Source organism: Simochromis diagramma, unplaced genomic scaffold, assembly GCF_900408965.1.
Source record: "Simochromis diagramma unplaced genomic scaffold, fSimDia1.1 OVJJ01000577.1, whole genome shotgun sequence".
Lineage (NCBI taxonomy): Eukaryota > Metazoa > Chordata > Actinopteri > Cichliformes > Cichlidae > Simochromis > Simochromis diagramma.
The window spans coordinates 261,368-278,673 of record NW_024387339.1 but is presented as its reverse complement, the minus strand read 5'-3'; the positions used below and the strand labels follow the sequence as shown (position 1 = coordinate 278,673).

The following is a 17,306-nucleotide window of genomic DNA, read 5'->3' as shown; positions in this document are numbered from 1 at the left end:
GTGTGTGTGTGTGTGTGTGTGTGTGTGTGTGTTTTGGAGGGGGGTTGGAGTGAGAATTGCGTGACTAGGGCAGATTGAATGAATGAAACGATGGAGGGATTGAGAGTGGAGGGGAAGGATGTGATGGTACAGAGTGAGCCGGTCACTGTAATCCCTCCTCTCGTTCCCTCCAATGGCAGCAGCTGGACCAGTGTGTCAGCAGCCAAGCTTTACTGCTGCCAATCAGACCCTCTGGGAATTATACAGCAGGCGACAGAGCCGGGTGTCCCACTGATGAATGGGCAGGTAGATTCGCTGAGGTGGTTACGAGGTGTCCTCTAAACAATGAAATCGTGAGAGGGTGAGAACGCCGTGCTGCTGAACTATAAAACAAAAGATACTTTCTGTTTTGTTGTCTTTTTACCTTCAAGGGTCATTTCTGCTCTCTTTGCTTTAAACTGACGGGCTGAAGCTGTTCCTCGGAGCTCTTTGAATACAAAACAAAGAAATGTGTACTGTTGCTTTAAAAGAGCCACAGTGTAAAATCTGATTGTTACATGTTACTAGTGTTACTTCTAGTATCAGTTCTAATTTTTGTTACAAAAATAAAAAAGGGAGGCGGAGGTCAGCGTCCCAAAGGAAGCGGATATTTAGAATCCCCGTACATCATCCCCTCTGTGTCTATATGTTGTCATTCCAACAATGGCAGCTCTGCTAGAACAAACACTGGGCTTTGAGTGCATTACATGTGCCACCGATAGATTTCAGATGAGGCCACAGATGGAGCCTGAATGTTAATAAAGCCAACAGGCTGACTCTAACCTCTCAGCTTTAATTGCTTCATGTGGAAAAGCGGGCTTCACGGTTGGCTAACCACACTTCTGTTTTTGAAGTAGGAAACGATTTAATATTGCTTTTGTTTGAACCTAAGACTTGGTGAAAGTTCTTGCAGAGTGGAGTTATGAAGGTGTTAAGTAGCACAACAGGTTCCAGCTGTTCTGGGCGGGACTGAGCGGAGCTCAAACATCAACCTCTGGGTTCTGCTCCACTGATGTTTGTTGCCTTGTTTATACCTAAACGTGCAGCCACAGAGCTTCCCTCAACAGTATGTCACGGGTGTGTTTGGTGGGAGTAACGTAGTGGGTTTAAGCAAAGGGTGTGTTTATATTGCACATGTAAGAGGCGAGTCCAGGAGTGAAGGGTCACAGTTCAGACGTGATAACAGGAGGACAGAGGGACATAACGTCTTCACTCCTCTTCAATCATTCACCCTTCAGTAAGAGAACGTTTTAATCCCAATGGCAGGTTCCAGTTTGAAGGTTTTATTTTCAGACTGAGTTACTCATTTACTGACATTTATCCTTCATCCCAATAAAGGTCAGTGAGACTGGAGTTTTTAATGAGATGTAATAGCTGTCTCCTCCTGCTTTAAGGATTGATGTTTAACCCCGTGCTGCCCGAGGCCCAGTGTTTGTTCCATGTAAGGACAGACGTGTGCGTGCAGCAGGACAATCACAGTTTAAAGTCTCAGAGCACACAGAGATCTTCTTGTCAGCGTGTTGGTCCCGCAGACTGAGCTGCCGTGTGTGCGCCCCGTGGCATGTCCTAGCCCCGTTATAGTCTGTGTGCACTACCTGTGTGTTTGTTTTAGGATTACAGAGTGACCTCTGTGTGTGCGAGCTGCTTTGCATTCCATCTCAATGTGTAATCTTCACATTTCAACAATAGTGCATGAGACCAAGGGGACATACGGGGGGGGGATTCATTCAGAGAGAGACATGAAGTGCTGTGTGGGGACATCACTACCTGTCTGTCTGTCCTCTAATGGGGCGCAGCAAGTGCTGAATTATAAAAACATGCCCCGAGAGTCCTGTGTAATTCTATTAGGGGCAGAATACAACACACACACACACACACACACACACACACACACACACACACACACACACACACACACACACACACACAGTCAAATGCCAAACACTAGCCCTTTCACTTAGCCCTGAAATGGGCCCACTGTGAGCTCTTATGTGAATGAGTGAGCAACAGAGCACGCACACACACACACACACACACACACACACGCACACAGAGCACACATATTAACATTACCTTAAGTGGAGCTCTGTGAGGCAAACATCAAAGACAGACTGGTTGCTCAGATCAAATAAAGACAGACACACACACACACACACACACACACACACACACACACACACACACACACACACACACACACTCAGACCTGCCTATACAAATTTCAGTGTAAGTTATCCGCAGCGTTGCTGTGACGTCAGCTTCAGTGTTATTTTGCTCCATTTGATTTATTCAGGAGGAGTAAACACAAACTTTATTACATGTAAACGTTTTACTGAAAAACTGCATTTGGATAAACAGACGTCCTGGAAAGAATTTGGGGAATTGAAAGTAAAACGATCTTACACTCAGCACTGGGAACGAAATGACAGTCACAGCTGTGTAGTAATAAATGAGTGATGAGCTTGTTGCTGTGGGCTCGGCTTATGTTCATTCATCATTTTTAACTTTATAAATCTTGTTTTCGTATCCGTATCGAACAATACAGAATCTTTAATTTATGTGAACCTTAAGGTGTGAAACAGCTGTGGACTGCCTTTTGTTCCTGGAGAAGGTATTTCACTGAGAGCCATGCTGGGCTCAGGGAGACTCTGCTGACCGTCTGTCCCGCGGTCATGCAGGGACTTCATCAAGCTTGGTTGTCTGTTCTTTGTGTGTTTGATTAAAGAATGTTAGCTACCGCTCACCGCTCGTCTGCAGGCTTTATTTAAATGGAAAACTTCCACAACAGGCAAAAAAAAAGCTTTTTGCTAAAAAAAAAAGAAGATTTAGAGCAGAAGTTTTTTGCACTGCATTTTAAAATGAAAACATATTGCATTTATTTACAATTAAAGACACAGAGCAGGAAGTGTGTTACTGTTTTACATCCACAGACACACAAGAAAAGAAGCAGGCAACATGAGGTCAAGTTATGGCAATTTTATTTGTGCATTTCAGTACAAGTATTTAGATTAGAGTTTTTAAAAAACAAACAAACGTCCCAAGAAGAAGGATGGGGAGAAAGAAAGGTGGAGAGAGGAGGAAGAAACTATTGAGATGCTGCTGGGTCAGTTCTTTCTCAGCAGGCTGCTCCAGAATCCCCTCCTGTCCTCGCCTTGCTTTTCTTTTTCTTTTGCCTTCAGTTCTTTTAAGGTTTTGTTGAGCTGCTCCTCGGCATCTTTAAATGTTTCTTTCAGCTGCTGTTTGGCCAGTTTCCCTTTGTGTTTGAGGAGCTCTTTAGCTTCCTTTTTGTGCTTTCGTAGTTCTTTCAGTGCGTCTTTGCAGTCTTTCTTGGTCACCGCAGAGCCGCTCATTTCTTTCTTCAATACCTTCACCTCAGTTTTCTCTTCTGCAAGTTCTTCTTGCACTTTCATCAGTTCCTTCTTCATGTTTTCATTGTGACTCTTTGTATCTTCCATTTCTTTCTTTGCTTCCTGTATTTTCATTTTCTCTTCCTCCAACACTTTTTGAGCTTCCAACAATTCTTTCTTCAAATTTTCAATCTCATTTTCTGCCTCGTGTTTACGTTTTTTCTCCTCTTCAAGTTGTTGCTTCACATGCAGTAATTCCTTTCTTAGTGTTTCAGCTTCAGCCGTTACATTTCCAGCTTCTTGTGTTGCCAACTGCATTTTCCTTTTTCCCTCTTCAAAAGCTTCCTGCACCTCCTGTAAATCCTGAATCACATTTCCTGCCTCCTTCTTTGCAGTTTGATATTTATTGTTGGCTTCTTGTGCTGTGCTTTTCTCTTCCTCCAATGCTTTTTGAGCTTCCAACAGTTCTTTCTTCATCTTTTCATTCTGGTTTTCTGCCTGTTGTTTTCCCATTTTCTCTCCTTTAAGTTTGAGACCCACATGCAGTAATTCCTGCAATACTACTTCAGTTTCAAACTGTGAATTTTGAGCTTCTCCTCTTGATTTTTCTGCCTCTTCTTTTAATTTGATATTTTCAGCCTGTATCATTTGAAGTTCTTCTTGCAGGTTAATCAGTTGTACTGAATTGTGAGGTGAAGCACTTGCCGATCCTCTTCTCGTTCTCCCTCGATTCATTTTGGCCTTTTAAACAAAGGAGCCAACGTTTTGTAGAGGAGTGAAGTGAAGTTTTTTGATGTTTCTTCGTCAACTGTCGTTTGTCCTGCACAGAGATGCTGCTGTAGATGTGTCTCTAGCTGTGTCTGGATACAATGAAACATGCTGGAACTAAGTGCTTGTGTTGCACAGTTCTACTAAACATTCCATTTCATGCATGCTCCGCCCACATGGTCAGGAATGTCAGGTGCTGCATCGCCAAATGCTGCTCCCGTTGCCTAGCAATAACAGCTGTTTACTTTTTGGGGTCTGGTTCATTATTTAATAAAGAAAACATGTCCAAGTATTGGGTGCTGATGCTCAGCGCATATTCTAGCCTGCTGTGTGGGTGGGCAGCTAGAAATCACTGGTGGGCAACATGAGTGAGGAGAAAACTGGAGCAGCCAAGCAGGGAGCTGCAGGTTGCTGGTTTGAGTCTCTGTTCAGATGCTGGTGTCTCCTCTCTCTGAGATGTCTGCAAACAGTCCCAGATAAAACAATAAGGATAATAAACAAACACGTGACTAAAATAACAATTATGACTCTGATGTGTTTCATGTGTAGCAGGATGGCCTCTATACAGCAGTCGCTGCAAGCATCCACATCGCCACACTCACTTTTCTTTAAGCAGGCGTGCTGGGCTCCTAAGGAAAGTTTGAAACTTCATTTCTTTCATGCTGGTGAACTTTTTACCAAATATTTTCATCAAAGCTTCTCCATCACTGACAGGGATTGTTTGGATCTTCACACTCATCTCCACCAACCCTAAAAAAATGAGTCTCACTTTGCTCATATAATCAGAAAAATAAAGGTGCCAACTGGAACCAAAAGTGGTTCTTTAGACTGATGCCATAGAAGAACCTTTTTTGGTGCCACAAAGAACCTTTCAAACAATGGTTCTTTGAAGAACCATTTCTTTCAGTGGTTCATTGAAGAACCTTTAAAGGTGCTCCAAAGAACCATCAAGAAATGGTTCTTTGGAGCACCTTTAAATGTTCTTCAAAGAACCTTTTTAAAAAGGACCTTCAAAAATGGTTCTTTAAAGAACCATTTTAAATCTTTGAAAATAAAATTGAATTTGAGCAGGGTAAAATAAATACGAGCACAACAGCATAGACATATATTAATGGTTTATTGCCATTTCGTAGTTACCAAAAGACAAAAAGACATTTTAACCCTCAGCACAACATCACAGCTAATACATGTCACATATTAGTCATTTAAACAGTAATAATTAAATATTTTTACTATACTATAAATAAATATTAGGGGTGCAACGATACTCGTATCGATATTGAACCGTTCGATGCAGTGCTTTCGGTTCAGTACGCATATGTATCGAACAATACAAAATTTTTCATTTATTTGATCAACTTTCCTTCTGACTATGCTGTCTGTGTTGAGCGCTCAGTGGATCTGCGCTCGACAGTGCAGCCTAGGCGGAGTAGTCGAACACAGATTCACTGAGCGCAGCGCAAGCTAGCAAGACAGAAGTTAAGCTCTCCTTGCAACATGGCAAATTGAACCTCCTCCACCCTCATTCAGATCTGGCGTTTGGAACTATTTTGGTTTTCATGTGACGTATGACCCTGAAGGTAAGCGAGTCATGGACTAAAGTAAAACAGTATGTTGGATGTGCCATGCAATGCTCAGTTACATGGGTGGGAGCTAGTGTGTTAGCGCAGTTAGCTCGTTAACGTGTTGGCCGTCCAGCCCCACGCACGGGGCGATCCGCGGTAGCTCGTTAACGGAGATTTGCCGTGTTGTGGCGTTAACGGCATTTCAGATTAACGCTGACAGCACTAGTGGGAACACAACGAGTATGACTGCACATTTACACCGACATCATCCTCGTGCAAAGACAAGTGGAAGCAGACAAAAACAACAAGCACGCATGCTACAAACTTTACCCGAGTCATTTAGACAGCCGTTAGCACATGATTCTCCTTATGGGGACCTGATATGTTTAATATGCTGCTGAGAATATAGCCCAGAAGAAGCGGATAGTATAGCTTTTATTTTGGAAAGAGACATTTCTCTGTAATAAACTCTCTTTTCCAAAGATGAGTGATTCCTCAATCAGATATATATATATATATATATATATATATATATATATATATATATATATATATATATATATATATATATATATATATGTATATGTGTATATATATATATATATATATATATATATATATATATATATATATATATATATATATACATACATACATATTAGGGGTGCAACGATACACAAAATTCACGGTTCGGTTCGGTTCGATACTTTGGTGTCACGGTTCGATATTTTTTCGATACAAAAAAATGTTCATGCATTTTTAATTTGTCATTTATTAAAATTATAAATATATATTTTAACTCAAAAGTACAGTTTTTAAATTTAACCCTAACCCTTGTGCATGTTTTTTATTTTGACAGCGAATGCGCACCTGCGGACCACTTATGTGCAGCCCTGGTTATTTAGCTCATCATATTGCAGCCACAGAAATTATTTTGTCCATGAAACCATAAAGCTGCACTTTCTTTTTGCCTTATAGTCTGATTTGTCATAACTTCTCCGTTTTGTGGTAAGCTTTTCTTTGGCTGTCACTTCTTCACCCTGACCTGTCTTATTTGGCTCAGCAGAACTGAAATGCTTTTACACGCTCACTCACATAAGCTCAGCGATTCTCTGCGCGATCAACCTCTCACATGTTTAAGCTTGCTGCGGGAGATTTCACTTGTCATGTTTGCATAGTAAGCTAACGATTAATAAGACGATGTCAGAGGAATTGGTGCACAAATTATCATCACTCACAGATCAGTGCTGTCGCTCTCTATACACAGTTCGCACGATTGCAAAGTGAAAGCAAAAAAAACAAGCGCAAATTCAAACGCGACTTCAATATGTCACATATTGACAGTGGCTCACCGATGCCAATGACATAATTACCCAGCTACATTTCTGAAAGAATGCAAAAGCATTGACATATATTTTTCCTTCCTACAATAGCCTGACGGGCAGGGAAGAGATAGATTTTGGTAGCCCGACTGAAAAAATCGCTAGCTCCGGGACGTCGGGCTAGCGATATTGCAAGCCCTGTATCTGATTGAGGAATCACTCGTCTTTGGAAAAGAGAGTTTATTACAGAGAAATGTCTCTTTCCAAAATAAAAGCTATACTATCCGCTTCTTCTGGGCTATATTCTCAGCAGCATAAGGAGAATCATGTGCTAACAGCTGTCTAAATGACTCGGCTAAAGTTAGTAGCATGCTTGCTTTTTTTTGTCTGCTTCCACTTGTCTTTGCACTAGGATGATGTCGGCGTAAATGTGCAGTCATATTCGTTGTGTTCCCACTAGTGCTTTCAGGTTAATCTCGTTGAAATGACCTTAACGCCACAACACGGCAAATCTCCGTTAACGAGCTACCGCCGATCGCTCCGTGCATGGGGCTAGACGGCAAACACGTTAACGAGCTAACTGCGCTAACACACTAGTTCACACCAATGTAATTGAGCATTGCATGGCACATCCAACATACTGTTTTACTTTAGTCCATGACTCGCTTACCTTCAGGGTCATACGTCACATGAAAACCAAAATAATTCCAAACGCCAGATCTGAATGTTGCAAGTAGAGCTTAACTTCTGTCTTGCTAGCTTGCCCTGCGCTCTTCCTTCTGACTATGCTGTCTGTGTTGAGCGCTCAGTGGATCTGCGCTCGACAGTGCAGCCTAGGCGGAGTAGTCGAACACAGATTCACTGAGCGCTCAACACAGACAGCATCGTCAGAAGGAAAATTGATAAAATAAATTACAAATGTTGTATTGTTCGATACATATGCGTACCGAACCGAAAGCACTGTATCGAACGGTTCAATATCGATACGAATATCGTTGCACCCCTAATATATATATATATATATATATATATATATATATATATATATATATATATATATATATATATATATATATATATATATATATTTATTGCTTTGTTGTTTCAGCAACATTAAATTTAAAAACTGTACTTTTGAGTTAAAATATATATTTATAATTTTAATAAATGACAAATTAAAAAGGCATGGACATTTTTTTGTATCGAAAGAATATCGAACCGTGACACCAAAGTATCGAACTGAACCGTGAATTTCGTGTATGTTGCACCCCTAGTATGTATGTATGTATGTATTTCTACAATGACGTTAGACTAGTTAATGTGTCGCCAGCCTGCTGCTGGCGTCTGCTGTTTTACACATTAAAAATGACTCTGAGGAAGTTTAAAAAGGAAATAAAGAACCTGATCACTAACATTGTGTTTCGCTGACTTGGCTGTAGTGACCTCAGCTGAACTGGAGGAGAAGGTAGTCATACTGCTAAACATAACTCTATGCAAATAGAAATCAAATCTTTTTTGAAGCCATTTGGACTCATACAGTTTACAGATACACACTCTAAGCTGAAGAGCCTTTTCACATAACAGATAATTCCATGTTTGTGGCGTCCGTCGGTCTCCTCTCGTCCTCTCTTTTGAAGGCTGTCATGGTTTTACATCATGACTGCTCAGGAGGGCGGAGTCTGTGTACTTTATACACGCACAGACGGGAGAAACTCTTCATGCTTTCACCATTTACTCGGGAAACCCCTCACACAGGATCTCTGCATTATTCATCTGCACATTCATTATGTACTGCATGTGGGGAATAAGAGTTACATAATGTCCCAGAGGTACACGTGCTTGTGCTCACTTAATCACTTGAAAAGGCCTAAAACCACTTTGTATAAAAAGAACTGTGAGGCCTCTCTGCAGTCCAGTTATTGTAAACCCAACAGATATGACAGACCAGTCTGTCCCTCGTGACCATGTGTTTCCAGGCCCAGGACTGCGCTTCAGTTCGTCATCAGACTGCTCGTTTAAGCCTCATCTGATGGCGTTGAATCTGAGGGGCAGGATTTATGCAGCTGTTACGTCAGGGCTCATGTTTTAGGGACAGCGATGATGTTTAGGTAGTTGTAATGCTGAGTGACAGCTAACTGTAATGATATAGAGCAGGGGTGTCCAACTCCGGTCCTCGAGAGCTGCAGCTTTTAGATGCATCCTTGTGCCGACACACCTGCATCAAATGAACGGCTTGTTAGCAGGCCTTAGCAAACTTGATGGCGTGTTGACGAGGCACGCCGATCATTTGATCCGGCCTTGTGGGAGTAGGGATGCATCTAAAAGCTGCAGGACAGTAGCTCTCGAGGGCTGGAGTTGGACACCCCGACATAGTGAATATACCTACTGTTAGTATTGGTTAAGCACAATATATGTCACAGCTTGCATGATGATGATTTGATGTCTGCAAGACTGAGTCCAAAGCTTTTAGAAAACTTCTGTGTTTTCACTGTAAAACTATACCGAGTCTCCTAAATCTTGTTTCTGGCAAATGCTCTGAATACACTAATACATGCAAAGACTGAAAATAACACTGAAACGAACACAAACTAAAAACATTTTCAAACAATAAAAAGTAAACTGAAACTAACAGACTATCTGGCAAGTAACTGAAAATTAAAAACAAAAAGTAGAAAATAGAAAAGGAATCAGTTCGACCACGCTGCGACGCGGCGTGAGAGTAACATCTGATTGTTTTTGGTGGGTATCTGCCTGCACAGGGGATCATGTGCTCCAACCTGTACTTGTTCCATCCTCACGGCGGCTGAAACAGCCATGGCGTTGTTCCTGCCACAGATAAGCACCTTTCTGGATCAGGAGCATATCCACACAGTTCACTGGCCATCAACAATTAATGGAGTGCTTCTGTATGATAAGTTGAATAACCATTAACTATCTAACTGAGGTCATCTGATTTCTAAGCAATTACTGAAGCATTAAAAGGAATCAAGAAGGCTTTGATTTAATTATGCATTAGTGTGCAAGACCTGCCCAGATGCATTTGCTTTTCTCCTCCTTATAAAGAAGCTGGTTGTATGGAGGCTCTAAATTTCCCACAGTTATCAGTGTCCTCTGATATAGCGCCAGCCTGTTCAGGGTGTGCCGCTTCTCTGCCTCAAAGCATGCTGGGATGGGCAGTAACCCTGTAAAAAAGGTGTTAAATGAGTGCAGTTCACCTCCAGGTGCTTCTGCTGCCATGGAAAAGCTCCCTGTAAGTCCTCTTATGTCAGTGCTCCGTGCACCACATGTCGGGTCTCCTCCACAGTCCTAAAACATCAACTTTTCAACTTACATTTCATTTAATTTACATTTTTGGTGAAAAAGCAAAAAGTTGCAAGGAGCCAGTAAAGCAGAGCGATTTGCTGCAGTCAGGAATGCTGCACGTTTTCGACACGCTGTCATGCGTAACCCAGCTGATGTGGTCTATCCGTTGCGTGCCATTTACTCGATTACTGTTGTTGCTTCGTGACCGTTCCTGTAGCACTACTGGGAGTTTTGAGTGGTTAAAGTGGGATTTGGCAGATAAATGAACCCCAAGAATCTGGTGCGGTGCAGAAAAATGGCTCAGCACGAGATAAGTTTACAGTGAGCTACAGACAGGCTGTGATCAGCTGTGCTGCTGCGGCTCTGAGATTTATGCCCTTTGTGGATTTAGCCAACTGTATTATACAGTATATTAGCAGATGTTACATGGCTGATGATACTATCACGGCTGCTTTCCAAACCCTGCTTTTCATAGTATAAGTGGAATTTGGCAAGTGCTACCAAGAGCATCATCAGCTTAAATTCAAATTGTCTGCTACCCTTGACCTAACCTGACGTGGCAGCCTCATTTGCACCATGCCACAATAGTCTGTTAATGGTAACTTTACCATAATACTGGATACCACTCTGTTCCATAGTTTTCTCACACCGTTCAAAAACAACTTTCATGGAGTAGCAGCAACATTTTTACATTAAAATGTAAATATTGATATCAGAATTTAGCGATTTGTGCATCTCTAGATGATAATCAAAACACAGCGCTGCCAGGTAGGGGCGTGTGAGTGTAGACGAATGTGTCAGTCAAGCTTTTTTGTCACCATACATCATTACTTCTCCCACTACTAAATGAGAGACAAGAGTTTAAGGTTTTGATGTATATGTGCAGCTGACCTGTCTGAGCTTCCTTAAACTTCCGGTTTTATTATTTCGGAGAGTCCTACGTGTGCTTTTCAAACACTTGGCCTTAGCTACAAACCTGCAAAAGCATGTGTGTTGTGTGTGCTCCTTCTATTCAGGTGTGAATATTTGTCTAAATGTGTGTTTGGTCAGGCGAATGCTGTGTAGAAATCTGAAACCAGAGGTGACCCCCAGCTTTTATTTGCATATTAGTGTTAATTGTCAGGCATGTAGAGTTGTCCCCCACTGTGGGTGGACCCCGCCCACAGCTGGTCTCACCACCAGACCAAGGTGCGTGCAGGCAGCCAGCGGTGTGCTTTCAGCTTGTTTCCACAGATGCACATAAAGACTGATTGTTAAGACTTTTATTACTTCTACATTTTGCTAAACAAGGCTCCTTTTGACTTCGTCTTTGCAGAACGCTCCACTGTTTTTGGGTTAGTTTAGACATTCTGACTTTTTTCTGTGGTATAAAAATGCTTTTATCTTAGTTACCGTGGTTACGTAATCATTCCAAGCCAAAATCCTAGTCAGAAATATAACCTGATCAATTGGCCTGCACCTGTTTTTAGATGGGCGAAAGTGAAAAAGCAACATGTGAGTTATTAGATCAGGTCACACTGTGGTTTCTTATTTTTTGTACAGGAAACACTTTCACTGTCTTTATCTGTACATCATACAGGGCATTGAATATGTTTGCCATTAAACTGTGTTTTTCAGGGTATTATTGAACTGAGACAGTTACTTTGTTATAGGTCCAGCTCTGTTTGAAATAACAGTTAGAGCTGCAGAGGCGGGTCTCTCTGATGACAGAAACGTGGAGGGCCAAACTTAGAAAGTAGCCAAGTTCCTTTCATTTCTTACTTCTGCAGCTGTGTGGATTTGTGTGTGCACTCACAGCCACTGCACATGGTCACAGCCGTTTGGTCCTCCTAATGTAGGATCACTGTGCTGCACCTGTGCACCTCCCCAGACTAATTACAGCGTCTGTGTGACACACACGGCTAGACCCCGCCCTGAATGCAGCAACCAATCAAGAGGCCCGTGGGACTGTCTGTGTCTCTGTGTCTTTCCCTCTCAGCCACTTGGAGCAATCATAGTAGTTACAGTTGCAGAGCCTGGTGGTGACTTAACACTAACTTCATGTTGTTGTGTGTGTGTGTGTGTTATGACTAGATGATGTGCAGAAGTGTGAGAGATCTGTCTGGTACAGTAGTGATACAGTAGAGTGGGAGCTGGAGTCTGTGGGAGTGTCTGAGGATCTGCTCACTGCTCTGATTTCCTCCTTTATCCGAGGAGACGATCGTGATGAAGGAGGACTGTTGTTTGTGCTCAATCACTGAAGTGTTTGCTGCTTGTAAATAGTTCAGCTAGTGTAGAGTTTCATACCACACACAGGAAGTCAGCAGCATTTTGAAATGGTCACTCCAAGTATGCAGCGTGTATTCACCCCACTCACATCCCAGGACACACAGGATAGTCGACACACACTTTTCAAGTCTAAGTAATCGTAATAGAATCGATGAGCATGTTTTCTCCTTGCAGGTTTAACAGGGTTGTAAACAGCTGTGACCTCGTTACATCAGCACAGAGCGCTGAGACAATTTCAAGAACATCAGCCAGACGCTGCTTTTCTCACCAGTTGGTTCTCTCTGCGAATAGCTGCACTATTACTTTTTTCACGTGTGCATGCTTGTGTGTGTGTGTGTGTTCCTGGTAGGGTGCACTGACAAAGTGTTGCAATTGTGTGACTTTGCTGAAGTAGACTGAATGGCCCGCCAGGAATGCCAGTGATAGCATCTCCCTCAGATTAGTGTGGTGGCAGCTGGACACACGCGGGACAGCATCTTCTGTCATGTGCAGTAGGAAATTTAACTGGTTTGGTATTAAGTGTGTGTGTGTGTGTGTGTGTGTGTGTGTGTGTGTGTGTGTGTGTGTGTGTGTGTGTGTGTGTGTGTGTGTGTGTGTGTGTGTGTGTGTGTCATCTACATAATAGAATAAACTATGCAGTTCAGACAGGAATGTCTGCCGAGGAGTTTTTATGACATGACACTTGAGCGTGACAGGGTGGAGGATGCCCTGTGGGCATACTTGAAGTTGTGATTTAAAGGGTGTGAACAGCTTTCAGATCACTCACTCACCTCCCTCCTCCCCCCTCTGCTTTCATGTAAACGTACAGAGGGAGGGTCATGCTGTCTGCGCCTTCTTTCATCATTTTTTATTTCAGACATAAAGACTTTGTGTCCACAGCGCTGCAGGCTTCACCCGGTGACGGCAGAATCAGGTCTGCACATCGTCCTCACATGTAACATGCAGCAGGAAACCAGGCAGATGCCCCGTGATTGCATTCATGTTTTTCACATTTGGCTGTAGGTCGTTGCAGCGATCAGCTGATTGCACAGACTGACTGTAACGCCGGCACATTTGACTGCAAGGCAATTGCGCAAGTCACCTGGCAGCAGGTAACCTGTCTCCAAGCGACTGTGGTCGCTGTCAGACATACGGGTTTGCTAATGATTGCTGCTTCATTTGTAAGCAGTCAGATTGCTAACATGTTATGATTGATCTGAGAGTCTGCAGCTCGTGCAGCTATGTCTGTTTGCAGCAGGGAGCCTGACTATGGAAGCCCGTTTCCGCCACTAAAAAACAAAAAGGATCCATAACTCAAAATTCCGAGTTACTTTCTCGAAATTTCGACATATTAACTCGAAATTTTGATTTATTAACTCAAAATTTTGAGAAAAGTAACTCGAAATTTCGAGTTAGCACTGCCAATCAGTAATCTACGTGAATGACGTCATTTCCTCGTTACCCGGAAGCTGAAGGCTCAGCTACAAATGCTACAGCTAAGCTACCGGTATTACATCCAGTCGTGAATGCACAGACTGCTGAGTGTTTTCAGCCTGGCTTCACAAATGATGAAACCCCCCTGTTATTAGCTGAATCACATGGTGTTACTATCAGCAAACGTACTCGCCAAAGCGCCAATTTGTTGGGATCCGTTTTTGAGTGCGCGTTCCTCTGCGCCATATGCTTCAGGGTAACAAGAAAGCGACCTCATTCACGTATATTTTTGATTGGCAGAGTAACTCGAAATTTCGAGAAAATAACTCGAAATTTCGAGTTATGGATACTAGCTGTTTTATTTTTATTTAGTAGCGGAAACGGGCTTCCATACCTGACTGATTATCAGCTGCTTGTGTTGTTAAATAAATGCACGATTGCAGTGAAATTGCTGCCCTGCAGCATCTATGTTGCCAATTGTTTCCAACCTATGAGATTTGAAACAATTGGTATGTGCTCAACGTGGACAGATTAGCAGTTTTCACTTACTTATCTCAGTTGATCTCTGTGTTATCACAGATTGCACGCAAACTGCCTTATTGTGGTTTTATTGCTGTCTCCAGACATTAAAGTTGCCTTGGAGACGCCAGCTGACCAGGTGTGCGAGCAGTCACAGGGACTGAGCTGCACAGTCACAGTGTGCTTTTCAACCACTGTTTTCCTCAGTGTGACTGTAAGATAAGATGCTCTGGGAGCAGGCAGAGTAAAGACTACTTAGTGTCTCGTTGAACTGCACTGGAGTTTCACTTATACAACCCCAGTGGTTGCCAAACATTTAGGTCTGTATGTGAGGGAGTTTAAATACCTCGTGTCTGCACTGCAAAGGAAAAGTATAGTTTTAGTTTGAATGGAAGGAAAAACCAGCTTCACCAAATTCCCCTGCACTAAACTGAGGGACTAAAGCAAAGCTGCTGGTTTATGTCTGCGAATAAAAAGTCCTGCAGACGACATGGAACACGTGCTGGTCAATAAATGAACACAACAATCCATCAGTTTGTTTATGAGCTAATCCTGTGTGTGGGTGGGTGGGTGTTGGTGGGTGTGGGGGGGTGTCTTGTAGGGAGAGAGAGAAAGTGAGCTATGGCTGAAAGTCCCTCGTCAGCTGTTTCTGTATAACAGATGAAACAAACAAAACTGTAATGCAGGAAAAAGAAAAAGGGGAAGCTGGCACACACATGCACACACGCACACATGCACACATGCGCACACACGCACGCACGCACGCGCACACTGTGGTCACACTAACATACCTGCAGCTCACCAGCAACATTGAATCCAGATTAAATTCCGGCTGCTCTCATCAGTCGTGGAGTTCTATAGAATCATCAGGTCTAATCCGTCGCTGGACATTAATCCAGATTATGCAGCTGTTGGTAAATATTGTGAGGATTAATCGTTGTGCCGGTTCTTTCAGAAACTGCAGACTTCCTGTTCAGTGTTAATGTGCTGACTTGTGTCTGTGAAGTGACAGTAAGAGGAGAAGCTAATGAAAACAACGGGAGCCACGAACTCACTGAAGCAGCAAGCGAGGTCACTCCCACTGTGTTTCACACGGCGCGGTACACACACACACACACACACACACACACACACACACACAGTAAGCTGAGCGTTTAGAGGAAGTGTCATCAGAGGTGAGCTCCTCCCACAGTGACTGCACGCCCAGCCCACTGTGCACGTCTTTTTCTCCTTTCCTGCATGTCACACTCACTGTCCCATCTATGCAAACACCTTTGCAGCTCACAGGAACATCTGCAGGGGCAGTTTGAAGCTTGCAGAGGTGATGACGGGTCTGGGCTAGGAAAGGGCAGTGCTGCTTTGAAAACCAGCCCCCTCGTTACTCTTTGGGTATCAGTGCTTTATTGCATGGTTCAAATGAGACTTTCTATACTGGAGCTCATCTCTGTGCTATGGAAGAAGATCAGGGCCACCAGGAAAAGAAAAAAGTAGGCACATCGTTTGTCTTTTCCAGAATTCTGTAAAAGGAAGATAAAAGTTTTTTTTTTTTCACTGCTCGTCTGCGATTGGTCCCAGCTTAAAAACATGTTTAAAAATTCATAAACATTTGAAACTGTCTCCACTTTTCTAACTTCTTATGGGGCCCAGTGGCATTCAGCTACCTGAGATAACAATAAGTCTGTTTATGGTTTCATTCCACGGGAGCAGGTGTGTCAGCATTCTTCATTCTTCAGTTCACACGAGGTCCAGGACTGAACGCTGTGCACAGAGCAGTCTGTGACGAGTGCAGGTACCATTACAGCTCTGTGCAGTGAAGGAAACAGCAAATCCACTCGTGTTTACAGGCAGTAATCAGAATATGTGCATGGCTGGGTCAGCAGTTAACAGTTATCAGTATTTAGCAGCATCTCCTACGCTCTGTTCAGAGTAAACACTGTCCAGTGTGTGATTCATACACCTCAGCAGCCTCCAGTGAGGTCAGCGTTTCCCCTTACACTGTGACCATGTGACCTCACATAATCATAGGTCTACACTGTGGTATTGTAGGGGAATTAAGCTACCCCGCAGTTGTTTTACAGCCACGTTGACCTTGTGCGCTGAATAGCTCCGCATGCTCCTCCCAAACCCTTAAAGCAGTGGAGTAAGTGTAGCTGCAGGCGGGCGACTGTTGACACCATAACTGCAGAGTTTCAGCTTTGCTGCCTGCTCGTATTAAAGTCTCCTAAACGCTGAAAGAAGCTCACAGCCGCACATGTACTGTGTCTTATTCTGGGACTGAAGATGAGCTTAACAGGGAACTGATCTCATGCTTTGTGTGTCACAAGCTCAAGCTCTCAGTTTTCTCATCTTTTTTTTGTCATATTACACTAGTGGACGGGCATTGGTCTTTTCACATAGCTGAGTAATTATAGCTGCTCTGAGCTGAGCTGCCTTGCTCTGTGGCACAGTGTGCTGCAGGTGGGAAGTGGAAGCAGCAATCAAACCGTGTGTTTGGTTTTTACCAGGATTTCTGACTCGAGCTGCGACATGTTTCCTCGTAGATTATATGATTGAGGATTTTACGGTCGGGGTAATGATTCACAGAGGACAAACGTCTTGCTGTAAACTCAAATCCAGATTGTTGCTCAATGATTAACCACAGAAGCTGAAATCAGACCATGCAGTAAGAAGATTTCCTCAGACCGTCTTTAGGTGACTCTGGGTGAGCGAGTATTCCCCTGCTGAGGCTCCTGACCCCTGCCTGCCTGAGGATTAATCCAGCATGACATTATGTTGTGTTGTCA

The 17,306-nt window shown here is 43.0% G+C and overlaps 1 protein-coding gene and 1 long non-coding RNA gene across 7 annotated transcripts in view; both read left to right on the top strand.

Annotated features, from left to right (window-relative positions):
- LOC120718212 (microtubule-associated protein 4) overlaps positions 1-17,306 on the top strand; it is a 117,742-nt gene that overhangs the window by 11,869 nt on the left and 88,567 nt on the right. The gene's annotated exons all lie outside the window — the stretch shown is intronic.
- Positions 8,160-13,867, top strand: LOC120718214. The gene is made up of 2 exons (XR_005692416.1): positions 8,160-8,301; positions 13,112-13,867. It is a non-coding gene; the product is annotated as an uncharacterized LOC120718214 (long non-coding RNA).